Below are 14084 nucleotides of genomic sequence, written 5' to 3' on the forward strand. Positions count from 1 at the left end.
GAAAATATAATCCAACACTGCCACTCCGCTTCTTATGGTGGACACACAAGTACATCCAAGACCTGCTCTAAAATCCTACAAGCCGGCTTTTATTGGCCAACTATATGGAAGGACGTACATGCGGCTATTAAGGAATGTGACAGATGTCAACGCACGGGAAACATATCTAGACGTGACGAGATGCCACAAAAAGGTATTTTGGAAGTAGAGATCTTCGACGTGTGGGGAATAGACTTCATGGGACCTTTTCCATCCTCTTTCGGTAACAAATACATACTCGTGGCAGTTGACTACGTATCAAAATGGATTGAAGCTGTAACATCCCCAACAAACGACACCCGAGTAGTAACTAGGCTCTTTAAGAATATAATATTTTCGAGATTTGGCATCCCAAGAATAGTAGTCAGTGATGGTGGATCGCACTTTATATCCAAGGTACTCGAAAAATTATTATTTAAATATGGAGTGAGACATAGGATAGCGACACCTTACCACCCTCAGACCAGTGGACAAGTGGAAGTATCTAACAGAGAAATCAAGCAAATACTAGAAAAAACGGTCGCCACTTCAAGGAAAGATTGGTCATTAAAATTACCAGAAGCTTTGTGGGCATACCGAACTGCTTATAAACCCCCATAGGGACGACCCATTTAAGCTCATTTATGGAAAATCCTGTCACCTCCCGGTAGAATTAGAACATAAAGCCTATTGGGCTATTAGAAATCTGAATCTAAACTATAAAGCCGCCGGTGAAAAGAGAATCCTTGACATAAATGAATTAGAAGAACTCAGAAGAGACGCCTATGAAAATGCCAGAATCTATAAAGAAAGAACAAAACAATGGCATGACAAGCGTATATCAAGGAAAATCTTCAAGCAAGGCGACGCAGTCCTTTTATTTAACTCTAGACTAAAGTTATTCCCGGGAAAACTCCAATCCAGATGGTCAGGACCTTTTCATATCACTAACATCTTCCCCAGTGGAGCAATAGAAATCAAAGGCAAATCCACAGAACCGTTTACCGTAAACGGGCAACGTCTAAAACACTATCATTATGCGGAAACCAATGGAGACTCGCAAATCCTACACTTAGACGAAATGCCCCCAGGACCTACAGATTATACTTAACAGTTTCTTTGTCGAGCTTGCGACATTTAAACAAAGCGCTTAGTGGGAGACAACCCACAATTATTTTCTTATTCTATTATTATCATTTTCCTATTTTTTTTCTTTTTCCTAAATTATTCTTTTAATTTCTGTTTAGTATTAATTCCTGATTTATTTTTAATTAAAAAAAAAAAAAAAAACAATATATATAATAATAATTTTTTCTTCTTTCGGCATTTGGCCAAATCCTGACTAAAACTCATGTTTTCTTTTCTCTAGCTAACACTAACCAGATGGGACATTTTGATCGTATGAGTATACCTTTCCTCTTCAACACTATGTTTATAGCGAACCTTGGGACTGATGAGTTTGAGCTTATTATTGATAACCAGGTTCTCTGCCTATTCACCATGCCCGATCCTAGGACTAGCATTCATAACCGCAGTAACTGGCTCTATAACCTGAACGAAACTCCCACTCCTGCTGGATCCACTGAATCCATCCAGGACTATGAGATTTGTGATGACTATGAGACTTATGATGACCAGATCCCTCATGCTGAATCTGACCCTCAGACACCATCCGGCTACTATGATATTGACCCTCCTCCTCAGCCTGTTCAGACTGAAGAATCAGCCATATCCGACCTCCGACATCATATGCCCGGAACTGATTATAACACCGCCATTGAAGCTTTGATGTCAGAACAAGACGCCCTCAGAGGAGAATTTACTAACATGAGACACGAAGTTCTAGGATACATGAGCAGTATGACGAATCAGTTCCACGAGTTGCTACATCATGTTAACTCTTTTGCTCCTCCGGCCAGAGATCGTACAGAGGGATAGAATTTAGTTATTTTTCTAAGTTATTTAGTCTTAAGTTAGATTATTCATTAATGTTATTTGAATTCATGTTCACATTTATTTCTCTTTCATTTCATTGTTTTCCTTTCCTGTAATACATTATGATCATTTTATTGAAGTTGTTTATTTAATTTTATTATGCAATAGCTATTATGCTCTACTGTTGCTACCTATGAATTATTATTATACAAAGCAGATTAAGCGTGCACAATAAATTAAATTGCAGAATAAACCATCATAAGCAAAACAAAACAAAATAATAACAAAAATAAAATCCACGCTACTGAAGCCTTGCCAAAATGGAATGTGTGACGAGCGTCACACAAATCCATAACGGACGGCACACCAAGTGCCTGTTACGAACGTCACACTTCTGTGACGAGCGTAACACCCTTCAGACTAGTGAACGTTAAGGAGCCGTTGGAGACGAACGTTACACCTTTTTATTTTTTACCTTCCCCATTAATTTCCATTCAACCACACTTAATTACTTTTCAACCACTTCTTCTTTCCAACTTCCAAATTCTTCTTCTATAAATACCCACCAAACCTTCCTTCATTCACCACAAACCATTGTCTCCTATCCAATACATTTCTTTTCTTTCCAAATCACCCCCTCAAGATTCATTCATCACAATGGCGGGAAATCAGAATTTTGGAAATATCATCTTCCGATCCGAAGATGAAAATTATCAAAGGGAGCAATTCGAGCGTTTCCAACAGCGAGGCATCGTTTCCACCAGGTACCCCGATTTCACTTGTTTACAACAATTAGGCTTACTCCAAGGTATCGAATGGATGCTCCGTCAAGCCAACCTAACCTTCCTTTGCACTCATAATCAACCCACCTACCCATCCCTAACCTTAGAATTCTTAAGTTCATACGACTACACCCCTCCCGCCAGTGAAGACGAATTTTTAACCGGTACCGCAACCTTCCGTATGTTCAACACCGAGTACTCCTTAACCCAAAACCAATTGAGTACCATGCTACAATTTCCCATAGAAGGTCTGCTACACCCCAGAATCCCTCCAAACTCAAACTGGAACACAGTTGGCGTTTTCGGCCTTTTTAAGAAAATTTCCGGTATAGATACCTACAACTGGGAAGAGCTCCTTCTCTCCCATATACATAACCCCACTATCCGGTACTTTATCCGCATCTTGCAAAACACAGTTTTTGGAAGACCAAACAACAGCAAGGTAAACTCAAAGGAACTATTCTTCCTCCAATGCGTCTTCGAACCGGATACTCAGGTAAACGCCGCCTCCTTTCTATTTCATCATATCCGCACCTTATGTGCTAGAGGCTGGTAACCTTTTATAATTGGTGGATTAATCACCACCATAGCACTTGGCCTAAACCTAGGGGATAAACTCCAAACTTTAGAATCTCTACCTCCCCTATCTATGGATATCAGCTACTGTCGATCCAGCCGCCTGATTAAGAACAGAGTAGGCGGAGGATACTATCTTATGGTGAACAACCAGGCAGTCCCAAGCGTTGTTCTACCAAATATCGCCCTAACTGATGTCACAAACCCCGACCGCCACCTCTATGATCTAAACGCTCCCGAAGCCACCGAGCCTTCACAAACAAACCCGCACACAGACGAGTTTGAAACTATGGAGCAAGGTGATCATCCGCCTACACAACAGTCAGTCCCGCTCAACCCTTCCGGCAATACAACTGGCCCATCCTCCCAACGTCGTCGACGAAGAAGGCCTGCAACCAACGACGACATCATGGATGCTATTGAGGGTATGCAGGCACAGAATGTCGAGATGATGCAGATAATGCATCAAATGCAACAACAACAGGATGCTAGGAATGCCATAACCGACCAGCGGTTTACTGAGTTGTTCAGCAGGTTCGACAACTTAGACTTACGTCCGAGATCACCAGGTCCAAGAACCAGAGGCGGAAGACAACCTTAGTTGTAGTTTCTTTTTCCTTTCCATATTGTATTTCATTTCCTTAAAACATTGGGGACAATGTTTAATTTAAGTATGGGGGGGGGGGGGGGGGAAACCGTGTTCTTCTTATTTCCATTTTTCAAGTATGTACTTTTCCTTTTAATGTTATTTCCCTTTTAATCAAAAAAAATAAATAAAAAAAATAAAAAATAAAAAAATTTAAGTTAAGTCCCGAGTGTGAAAATTCCTATTATCTATTCCCCTCAATTTTCTTGAGCCATAACAAAAATTCAACACACTCAGTAAGTATAAAGGTCGCTCATCTTATCGATCTTGAGTCGAATCAAGACAAAGACTACTACCGCCAAACACTCTAAACGAACCTCAACATGTTAGATCAGGATAAGTACCTATTATACCAATCCCTTGAACTTTTAAGTTTTATAGTAACCCCGAGTAGTTTATACGAGAAGTCAGCACCATCTTAATAGCAAACTACGTGGAGAGCCGATGAATATAAGTGAATGATCCCCAAAGTAACATAAAATATACGAATATATCAGGAAATGCACTGATTAAATTAGGTGATCCTTACCAGATCATTTAATCTAAAGGTTGCAGATCATACAAAAAGCATAATATGAAAGATCCATTATGAGTTGGTTCAGTAGGTATCTGGTACTGAACTTGGTAGGGCGGACTACGGTCCGATCCCCCGCAATTTGCATTGGACTGAATAACGAAGTTATCCGACTTATGTACCAGAACTTCTAGCAAAAAGGGGGATCATAATCACTAACCGGTTACTCCACTATGTGCGCGAAAAGATAAAGGGCTTAATGTGATTTCGCTAGAATGAAAACGGGTGAAATAAGAGTAAGGGAACTAGGATAGCTATAATAGGGTACTTGAACTGATTTGCACAAGGCAGGGTTGTCTAGGTTGTGACGGTAGTTGTTGATATCAAGATTTAACTCAAGTTGCTTCTAAACAAAATCCACTTGCAACCTATTACGAATTGATGTGTGTTTTGAAATTTCATCTGGCTAAAATTTTAAAACGATTTCTATACTGTATTTTGCTTGAGGACAAGCAAAGATATAAGTATGGGGGAGTTTGATAACATGAAATTATATCACATTTTAGGACTTAATTCAATTAGATTATATTATCATTTACTTTAATTTATCTCATTTTATCAGATATTATGCGGTATTTCCTTTCTATTTATGTCAGGTATCCATTTTGAAGCAAAAGTGAAAAATGGAAGAAAAGGAGGTGCAAAAAGGAGAGAAAAAGAACCAAAGGCCAAAGCCCAGCCCAAAGCGCACAAGAAACCAATGTTGTGCCTGTGACGGATGTCACAGGGGGCGTGACGAGCGTCACATAAAACAGCCTTGTGACAGACGTCACACATGGTGTAACGAGCGTCACACCATTCCACTATCTTTTTGGCGCAAGTAACGCCCTCAGAAGACTTGAAGAGACGTTGAGGAGTTTGTGTCCTATATCCACGCCATGCATTTAGCCACGTTGAAGACCCTGGGGAAACGAAAAGCAGTTACCAACACCAATATAAATAGCTACTTCAAAAACCTAAAAGGGTTCCTCGGTTTTTCCACGCTCACGCTGCCGAAGCTTTTCCAATTTTCTTTCTTTTTACGCTTCTGCAATTTTCTTTTCCAGCAACTTAACATTGTTTATTTATTTATTTCTTTTGCAAGTTCTACATTCTTTTTCCCTTGCAATTTACCTTTCCCTTTTTAGCATTTAGATATTTTTCGCATAATAGTTTCTACACCGGAAACTATTGTGTAACTTTTTATCGGATCTAACCTTACGTTAGATTCTAGTTTTATTTCCTTGGTTTAATTTATTGTTTAATTGAAGAATCCAAGAACAAATCCTACCGGCTTGTGGTGGAGTGTTCAAGACTATTGTTTAACGCATTCAGGTTCTTTAATCATTATTTAATGCTTTGTTTTATTAATTATTTATATTATCTGCCTGGGATGAGTCTGTTTATGCATGATATGTATTTCTGTTTGTTTAGCATGTCTGGCTAATTCGCCTAGATATCGGTATGTAAAGTAAGCGAAATAAGGGATCAAGGCTAAGTCGGTCTAATTAAACTTAAAATTAAAATCAATCTTTTTACGGTCTCAATGTACAGGTTTAATAACAAGATTTTTTACAAAAGTAAAAGACATAAAGAAGTTAAAATCAATAGAGCGAGAGTTTGAGGTTTTAACTGGACAGTGTAAATTAGGCATTAATTCTAGATCAGGGCGAGAGCAAGTTTTAGAGTTAATTAAATTCTGACCTTTTCCAAAAAGTATTTTTAAAGATTGAATGTGAGGACGAGAGTTAAGCATTCGGGTTTAATTGTATAACCTAAGTCAACAGAGCGAGAGTTTGAGATAAGGGTGTTTAAAACGGTCAGTGTTTTCTTAAAAAGAGTTTCTGCAACTTTATTACTTTCAAAAAGTGGTTTTTGACTTAATTATAAGTGACAACTACATTAACATAAAATCATGGTTTATTCAACAGAGCGAGAGTTTGAGATAAAACCTTTAATCAATATAGTTAACTGAAACGATTTATTTTAAAACCAAGAAACCGACAAAGAATTGATTCCCTAATTACGACGAACTACATACCGATATCCGCTTTATTAATATTTAATCTAGATCTTAGTTTAGTTTTTAGCTTCGCCCCCCAAACAATCAACCATTATTCACCTTAGCTTTACGTAGTAACCTTAGATAACGGTATATCGATTCATAAGTCCCTGTGGGATCGATATCTTTTAAAACTACGCGATAGAACTGTGCACTTGCAGTTTGTACCCCAAATTCGACTCACGAAGTCGAGCGATCAGAAAGCGGAATTGGAGATGAGTGTTGCTCGGATTCAGATGGCCAACCAGGAGATCAGAGTGAAGATGGAAGATCAAGACAAGCGACATGCCTTGGAAGCAAAGCGCTTTGAGATGGATACTGCCTACTATGGGAAGGTCAGCCAAGCCTTAGCATCATCTACCAGAGAGCACGGCATCACTAAAGAGAGATTGGCTAGAGCTTCAAAGGTCATTGAAGATGAGAAGCGGAGGCAAATCCTCGTGAGAGATCAGAGAGATGCTAGAGCCAGAGTCCTCGCTGCAGAGTGGGAAGCGGAGAAAGCGAAGATCATCGCTGAGAGAGATCATTACATTGCTGAGAGAGATCATTACTTCAGGCAGATGAAGATTCACCAGAAGGAAGTGGGGAGATTACAGCAGGAGAACACCGAGCTCAGGTTCGCCGCAGAGTTCGCGAGGATGGAAGATGAGATAGGGCCATCTGTGGGACCCTCATCAGGCTAGCTTTGTCATTTGTGTGGATTACCGTCAGGCTTGTTGACGGAATTCATTTGCTTGTATTTCTTTCCCGATTCTGGAGATTTGTATCTGATTTGATGTATGACTATGGCACTTATTGTGCATGTTGTTATGTGATGGTTATTTTCATTCAGTGATTGATCTTCAAGCTTTATTTGCTTTACCGTATGCACTCTCACAAGCACACACATGGTTAGGGGTATTTTGCTGAATCATATATCTCTGATCTGTATGATGAATCAAATGCTGAATATCAAAATATTGCTGCCGAATTGTTATTTGTCTCGATGAAACCAGGATCAAGAGACAAAGTGTTCCTCATGTGGATAAACACTGCATTCATGCATTGATCATAATAACTTGTGTTTTATTTTGCAGGTATCTGTTGCTAACGTGCTTGATTGTTTCAGGAATCATTGCTCGTGCTCGCAGAGTTGTACCTTTGCACTCAACTCGTCCTCACAGATACTTCACAAGACGCAATACTCCCAGGCTGATGGATCTCCCAAATACTGATATCCTCGAGCTGAAGGACAAGATGAACGAGCTGATCAACATTATGCAAGGCTTTGCAGTTGGTCAGAAAGCTCTGGCTGATAAGGTCGAGAAGCTCGAGCGGGCTTCTGCAGCAAACAGTGGTGTGAACCTGGATGGTGTCTCCAACCAGGGGCTGAGATCTAGAGGCGGTGGTAAGAGGACAACAGTGGGTGTGGTGAACAACGCTGGTTTTGGTACTGCTGGTGGTCAACCTGGGCCGGGTCAGAATCTGAAAGATAGTCTGTTCCCACCTTTCTTCGGTGTTGATGACGACAGAGAGGAAGACAGGGAAGCAGATCAGTTCTCAATGCACAATGAGCCATTGGGTCAGTACAGTGCTCCACCGCAGAACAAAGAGATTCAGCTGCTGGCTGAGAAAATCAGAGCTCTAGAGAGCTATGCCACTCCTGGGGTGGTTAATATGTCAAACATGGGGCTGGTGGAGGGGATAGTGATCCCACAAAAGTTTAAGGCGCCCGCGTTTAACCGGTATAATGGGAGTTCATGCCCTGAGACTCATCTTCAGGCTTTCGTCCGTAAGATCTCAGCTTACACCATGGACCAAAAACTGTGGATGTACTTCTTCCAGGACAGCCTGTCTGGAGGCTCACTGGAGTGGTACACCAAGCTCAAGTCCTCAGATATCAAGAACTGGCAAGATCTTGGGGACGCGTTCTTCAAGCAGTATCAGTTTAATGTTGATATGGCCCCGAGTCGTACTCAGCTGCAGGGTATGTCTCAGAAAAGTAATGAGGGGTTTAAAGAATATGCCCAAAGATGGAGAGAGTTGGCTGCCAGGGTGCAACCTCCTCTTGTTGATAGGGAGATGTCTGATCTTTTCATGGGGACTCTGCAGGGGGCTTATGCTGAGAGGATGGTTGGTTGTCCGGTGACCAACTTTTCGGATATAGTTGTGGCTGGAGAGAGGATTGAGAGCTGGTTAAAGCTCGGGAAGATTCAGGGTGCAGCCTCTTCTTCAGGGTCGAAAAAGCCTTTTGGTAATGGTCAGAGGAAGAAAGAGGGTGATACCAGTGCTGTCTATGCACAGAGGGGACCCAGTAGGGATCGTTACTTCCAGCATACCGTTGCGGTAACTATTCCTGCTGAGCATCAGCCTGCACCACAACAGCAACAACAACAACCTCAACAACAACAGAGACAACCGTTTCAACAGAGGCCACAGAGGGCCGGGTACCAAGTCAGGGGCCGAATGAATGACAGGCAGTTTGATAGGCCTCCGGTGACTTATTCTTTCTTACTGAAAAAGTTGATGGATTTGGGGTTAGTACAGTTGAGGACGCTGGCACCTTTGAGACCTGATCAAAGGCCATCCAACTATGATGAAAATGCCAAATGTGAATTCCATTCGGGTGCTCCCGGACACAATGTAGAGAACTGCAAAGCTTTTAAGCACGTAGCTCAAGACCTGGTGGATTCGAAGGCCATCAACTTCTAACCATCTCCCAATGTTAATGCTAATCCCATGCTCGCGCATGGTCAAAGGGGGGTGAATGATGTTTCTGAAGAGAATAGAGTTGGGCTGTCTACTGTGGATCAGTTGAAGACTCCTCTGGCTGAGGTTAAGAGGCAGTTGATGATGAATGGGGTCAACACGGGCTGTGGTATTGATTGTGCTGAGTGCCTTGTTGTTCAGAATGGGTGTTCATGGTTGAGGAAGACTGTCCAGGGTCTGATGGACAATGGAAGTATATTGATTGAAAAGAACGCTGATAAGGGGAAAGATGAGGTCTCCACCATAACAATTTATTTTGATCCGGTGGATTTGTCTACTCTTGCTGAAGCGGCTCTAGTTACTATTACGGTACCTGGACCAATTCCGTATGACAAAGATGATGCCGTGCCTTGGCATTATGGTGGAGAGGTTTACTGTAATGGCGAGAAGGTAGAAGACCAGGCTGCAAGTGAAGCCACTATTTCAAAGGTGGATAATGCCGGTACCAGCGGTTTCACTCGCAATGGAAGACTATTTGCTCCAGAGGCCCTGAGGGGAGGAGAAGGAGAGAAAGAGAAAAAAGAAAAGGTCGATGCTTTAGCCAGGGCAAAAGGGAAGGCGGTGGTTAATGATGGTACTCCAGTGGTGACACCAGCGCCTGTGGGGTCGGATGAACAACTTGATGATGATGCAGAGGAATTTTTGAGAATCATCAAGAAGTCTGAGTACAAGTTGGTTGACCATCTACAGCAGACTCCTTCCAAAATATCTATCCTATCGTTGCTGTTAAGCTCTGAGGGGCACAGGGAGGCTTTGTTGAAAATCTTGAAGAAAGCCTATGTTCCTCAAGAGATTACTATAAATCAGTTGGAAACGGCCGTGTCTAATGTGCATGCCAGCCATGGGTTGGGTTTTACAGACATGGACCTGACTGTGGATGGGAGGAATCATAACCGGGCTCTACACATCGCGATGGAATGTAAAGGAGTCGTGCTTTCGCATGTGCTGGTTGATACCGGCTCCTCATTGAATGTGTTGCCAAAGAAGGCTCTGGCAAAGCTTAACTGTGATGGGCTGATTCTGACCCCGACTGATTTGATTGTAAGGGCGTTTGATGGGTCGAAGCGGGCCGTGTTTGGAGAGGTTGAGCTGCCTGTGAAGATAGGCCCAGAGGTGTTCAAGTCGACATTCTATGTCATGGATATTCAGCCGGCATACAGTTGCCTGTTGGGTCGTCCATGGATCCATGCTGCTGGGGCAGTAACTTCGACTTTACACCAGAAGCTGAAGTATATCTGGGAAGGCCAAGTCGTTACCGTTTGTGGGGAAGAGGACATCTTTGTCAGCCACTTGTCCTCATTCAAATATGTTGAAATGGACGGCGAAATATGGGAGACGCCAAGTCAAGCGTTCGAAACCATTAAGGTGGAGAATGCTCTTTTTGCCAAAGAGGAAGAGAAACCGTCCATATCTTCATACAAGCAGGCCGCCGAGGTGGTGAAGAGTGGAGAGACTTCTGGTTGGGGCAGAATGATGGATGTCTCTGCGAAGAAAGATCGCTTCGGAGTGGGGTACCAGCCGGGCCGAGGCTCAGGACAAGGCAGAGGACGTCGTACGTCGGTCACCTTCACTAGTGCCGGAATGCTGGATCCGGATCACATCTGCATGATGGGTGATGAAGCTGATAGCGACTGCGACATGGACCGGTGGATAAAGCCGTGCGCACCAGGGATGGGAGTCCAGAACTGGAAGGCTGAAAAGATCATCCGGGTCACTCTGCTGGAAGAGTAATATTTTTCCTGTTTTGATTTTATATGCATGAAAGCCATATGTGTTGCCCGACACGTAATGGTTCATTGTAAGGGCCACCTCATGTCTAAATTTGCAAATTCGCATCATTAATAAAATGATGTTTTTCAGTTAAAAGCGGTGTTCCCTGTTTTTCATTTATTTTTGCAGTTTAAAAATAAAAACAAAATAAAAATGGCAATGTTTTCATTTTTCTTTAATTTGTTTCACACCGGTTCTAAAGCAATGCATGAATCAACATTCATGCAGATGCGATTCTTCTCCGGATCTCATTGATAACAATCCTGTTACACCCTCGTATGACTTCGACAATCCAATCTATCTTGCTGAAGAAGAAGACGAAGAAGATTGTGAACTGCCAGGGGAATTAGCCAGGTTGTTGAAACAAGAGGAGAAGGTGATTCAGCCGCATGAAGAGCAGATTGAGGTTGTGAATCTGGGTACCGACGAGGTTAAGAAAGAAGTGAAAATTGGGGCTGCTTTGGAGGAAAGTGTCAAGAGCAGATTGGTAGTGATGTTGAAAGAGTATGTTGACATCTTTGCCTGGTCTTATCAAGATATGCCAGGGTTGGATACCGATATTGTTATGCACAAGCTACCGTTGAGAGCAGATTGTCCTCCAGTGAAGCAGAAATTACGCAGAACTCGACCTGACATGGCAATGAAAATCAAAGAAGAAGTGCAGAAGCAGTGGGATGCCGGGTTCCTTGCTGTCACTAATTATCCGCCATGGGTTGCAAACATTGTGTCAGTCCCGAAGAAAGATGGGAAGGTGAGAATGTGTGTGGACTACCGAGATCTGAATAGAGCTAGCCCGAATGATGATTTTCCGTTACCTCACATTGATGTGTTGGTAGACAATACAGCTCAATTCTCGGTGTTTTCCTTCATGGATGGCTTTTCTGGCTATAATCAAATCAAAATGGCGCCAGATGATATGGAGAAAACAACGTTCATCACACCATGGGGCACTTTTTGTTACAAGGTGATGCCATTCGGTCTCAAGAACGCCGGTGCTACTTATCAGAGGGCCATGGTGACTTTGTTTCATGATATGATTCATCATGAAATTGAATGCTATGTTGATGACATGATAGCAAAGTTCCAGACAGAAGAGGGGCATTTCGTAGATCTGGCCAAGTTGTTCGACCGGCTGAGACAATTCAAACTGAGGTTGAATCCGAACAAGTGCACTTTCGGAGTGCGGTCCGGTAAACTGCTGGGGTTCATAGTAAGTGAGAAAGGAATCGAGGTTGACCCTGCGAAAGTAAAAGCAATAAGAGAAATGCCTGAACCGAGAACAGAGAAGGAGGTTCGTGGTTTCTTAGGTAGATTGAACTACATTTCACGGTTCATATCTCATTTAACCGCCACGTGCGAACCAATTTTCAAGTTGTTGAGAAAAGATCAAACGGTCAGGTGGAATAATGATTGCCAAGCGGCATTTGAAAAAATAAAAGAGTATTTGCAGGAGCCTCCGATTCTGATGCCTCCTGTGGAGGGAAGACCGTTAATTCTGTACCTGACAGTCCTCGAGGGGTCTATGGGGTGTGTATTGGGGCAGCATGACGAGTCTGGTCGAAAAGAGCATGCCATATACTACCTTAGCAAAAAGATTACCGACTGTGAAACAAGATATTCGCTGCTCGAGAAAACTTGCTGTGCTTTGGTCTGGGCTGCTCGCCGACTAAGGCAGTATATGCTGGTTCATACCACTTTATTGATTTCCAAGATGGATCCAATCAAGTACATTTTTGAGAAGCCAGCATTGACCGGACGGGTTGCGAGATGGCAAATGATTTTGACTGAATATGATATACAGTATACTTCTCAGAAGGCGATTAAGGGGAGTGTATTGTCTGATTACCTCGCTCAGCAACCCATTGATGATTATCAACCGATGAAGTTTGAATTCCCTGATGAGGACATCATGTTTCTCAAATCGAAAGATTGTGAGGAACCGATCCCGGAGGAGGGGCCTAACTCTGAATCCGAATGGATTCTGATGTTTGATGGGGCCGTTAACGTGAATGGAAGCGGTGTTGGTGCTGTTATGGTTACGCCGAAAGGATCCCACATTCCTTTTGCTGCCCGGATAACATTCGAGTGCACCAACAACGTAGCTGAATATGAAGCTTGTATATTGGGGATTGAGGAGGCGATTGATTTGAGGATCAAGAACCTTGTCATATATGGAGATTCAGCTCTGGTGATAAATCAGGTTAACGGAAAATGGTATACGCATCAGTCTCATTTAATTCCGTATCGGGATTATACGAGGAGATTGTTGACGTTTTTCACCAAGGTGAAGTTGCATCATGTGCCTAGGGAGGAGAATCCTTTGGCAGATGCTTTGGCTACACTGGCCGCCTTGATTAAGGTGCAGTGGTGGAATCAGTTCCCCAGTGTTGAAGTAGGTCGTCTGGATAGACCGACTTATGTGTTTGCTGTTGATACAACGTCTGATGATGAGAAGCCGTGGTATTATGATATCAAGCGCTATCTAGAGACTCAAGAGTATCCTGAGGGAGCATCGAAAAAGGACCGAAAGACTCTGCGGAGGTTGGCCATGGTGTTCTACCTGAATAAGGATGGGGTTCTGTACAAGCGGAATTTTGATTGGGTCTTGCTCAGATGTGTTGATGATAGAGAAGCAAGCCAATTGATGAAAGAGGTTCATGAGGGATCGTTTGGTACCCATGCCAGTGGGAATGCAATGGTAAAGAAGCTGCTGAGAGCAGGGTATTACTGGATGACAATGGAGGCCCAATGTTTCAATTTCGTGCGGAAGTGTCATAAATGCCAGATTTATGCTGATAAGGTGCACGTGCCTCCAAATCCGTTGAGCTTAATGTCGTCTCCATGGCCGTTTGCTATGTGGGGCATTGATATGATCAGGAAGATTGAGCCTACAACTTCGAATGGACACAGGTTCATATTAGTGGCTATTGATTATTTCACCAAGTGGGTTGAAGCAGCCTCTTATACGAACGTGACGAAGCAGGTCGTTGCCAG

This window comes from Lathyrus oleraceus, chromosome 6 (genome assembly GCF_024323335.1).
Source record: "Lathyrus oleraceus cultivar Zhongwan6 chromosome 6, CAAS_Psat_ZW6_1.0, whole genome shotgun sequence".
Taxonomy (NCBI): Eukaryota; Viridiplantae; Streptophyta; class Magnoliopsida; order Fabales; family Fabaceae; genus Lathyrus; species Lathyrus oleraceus.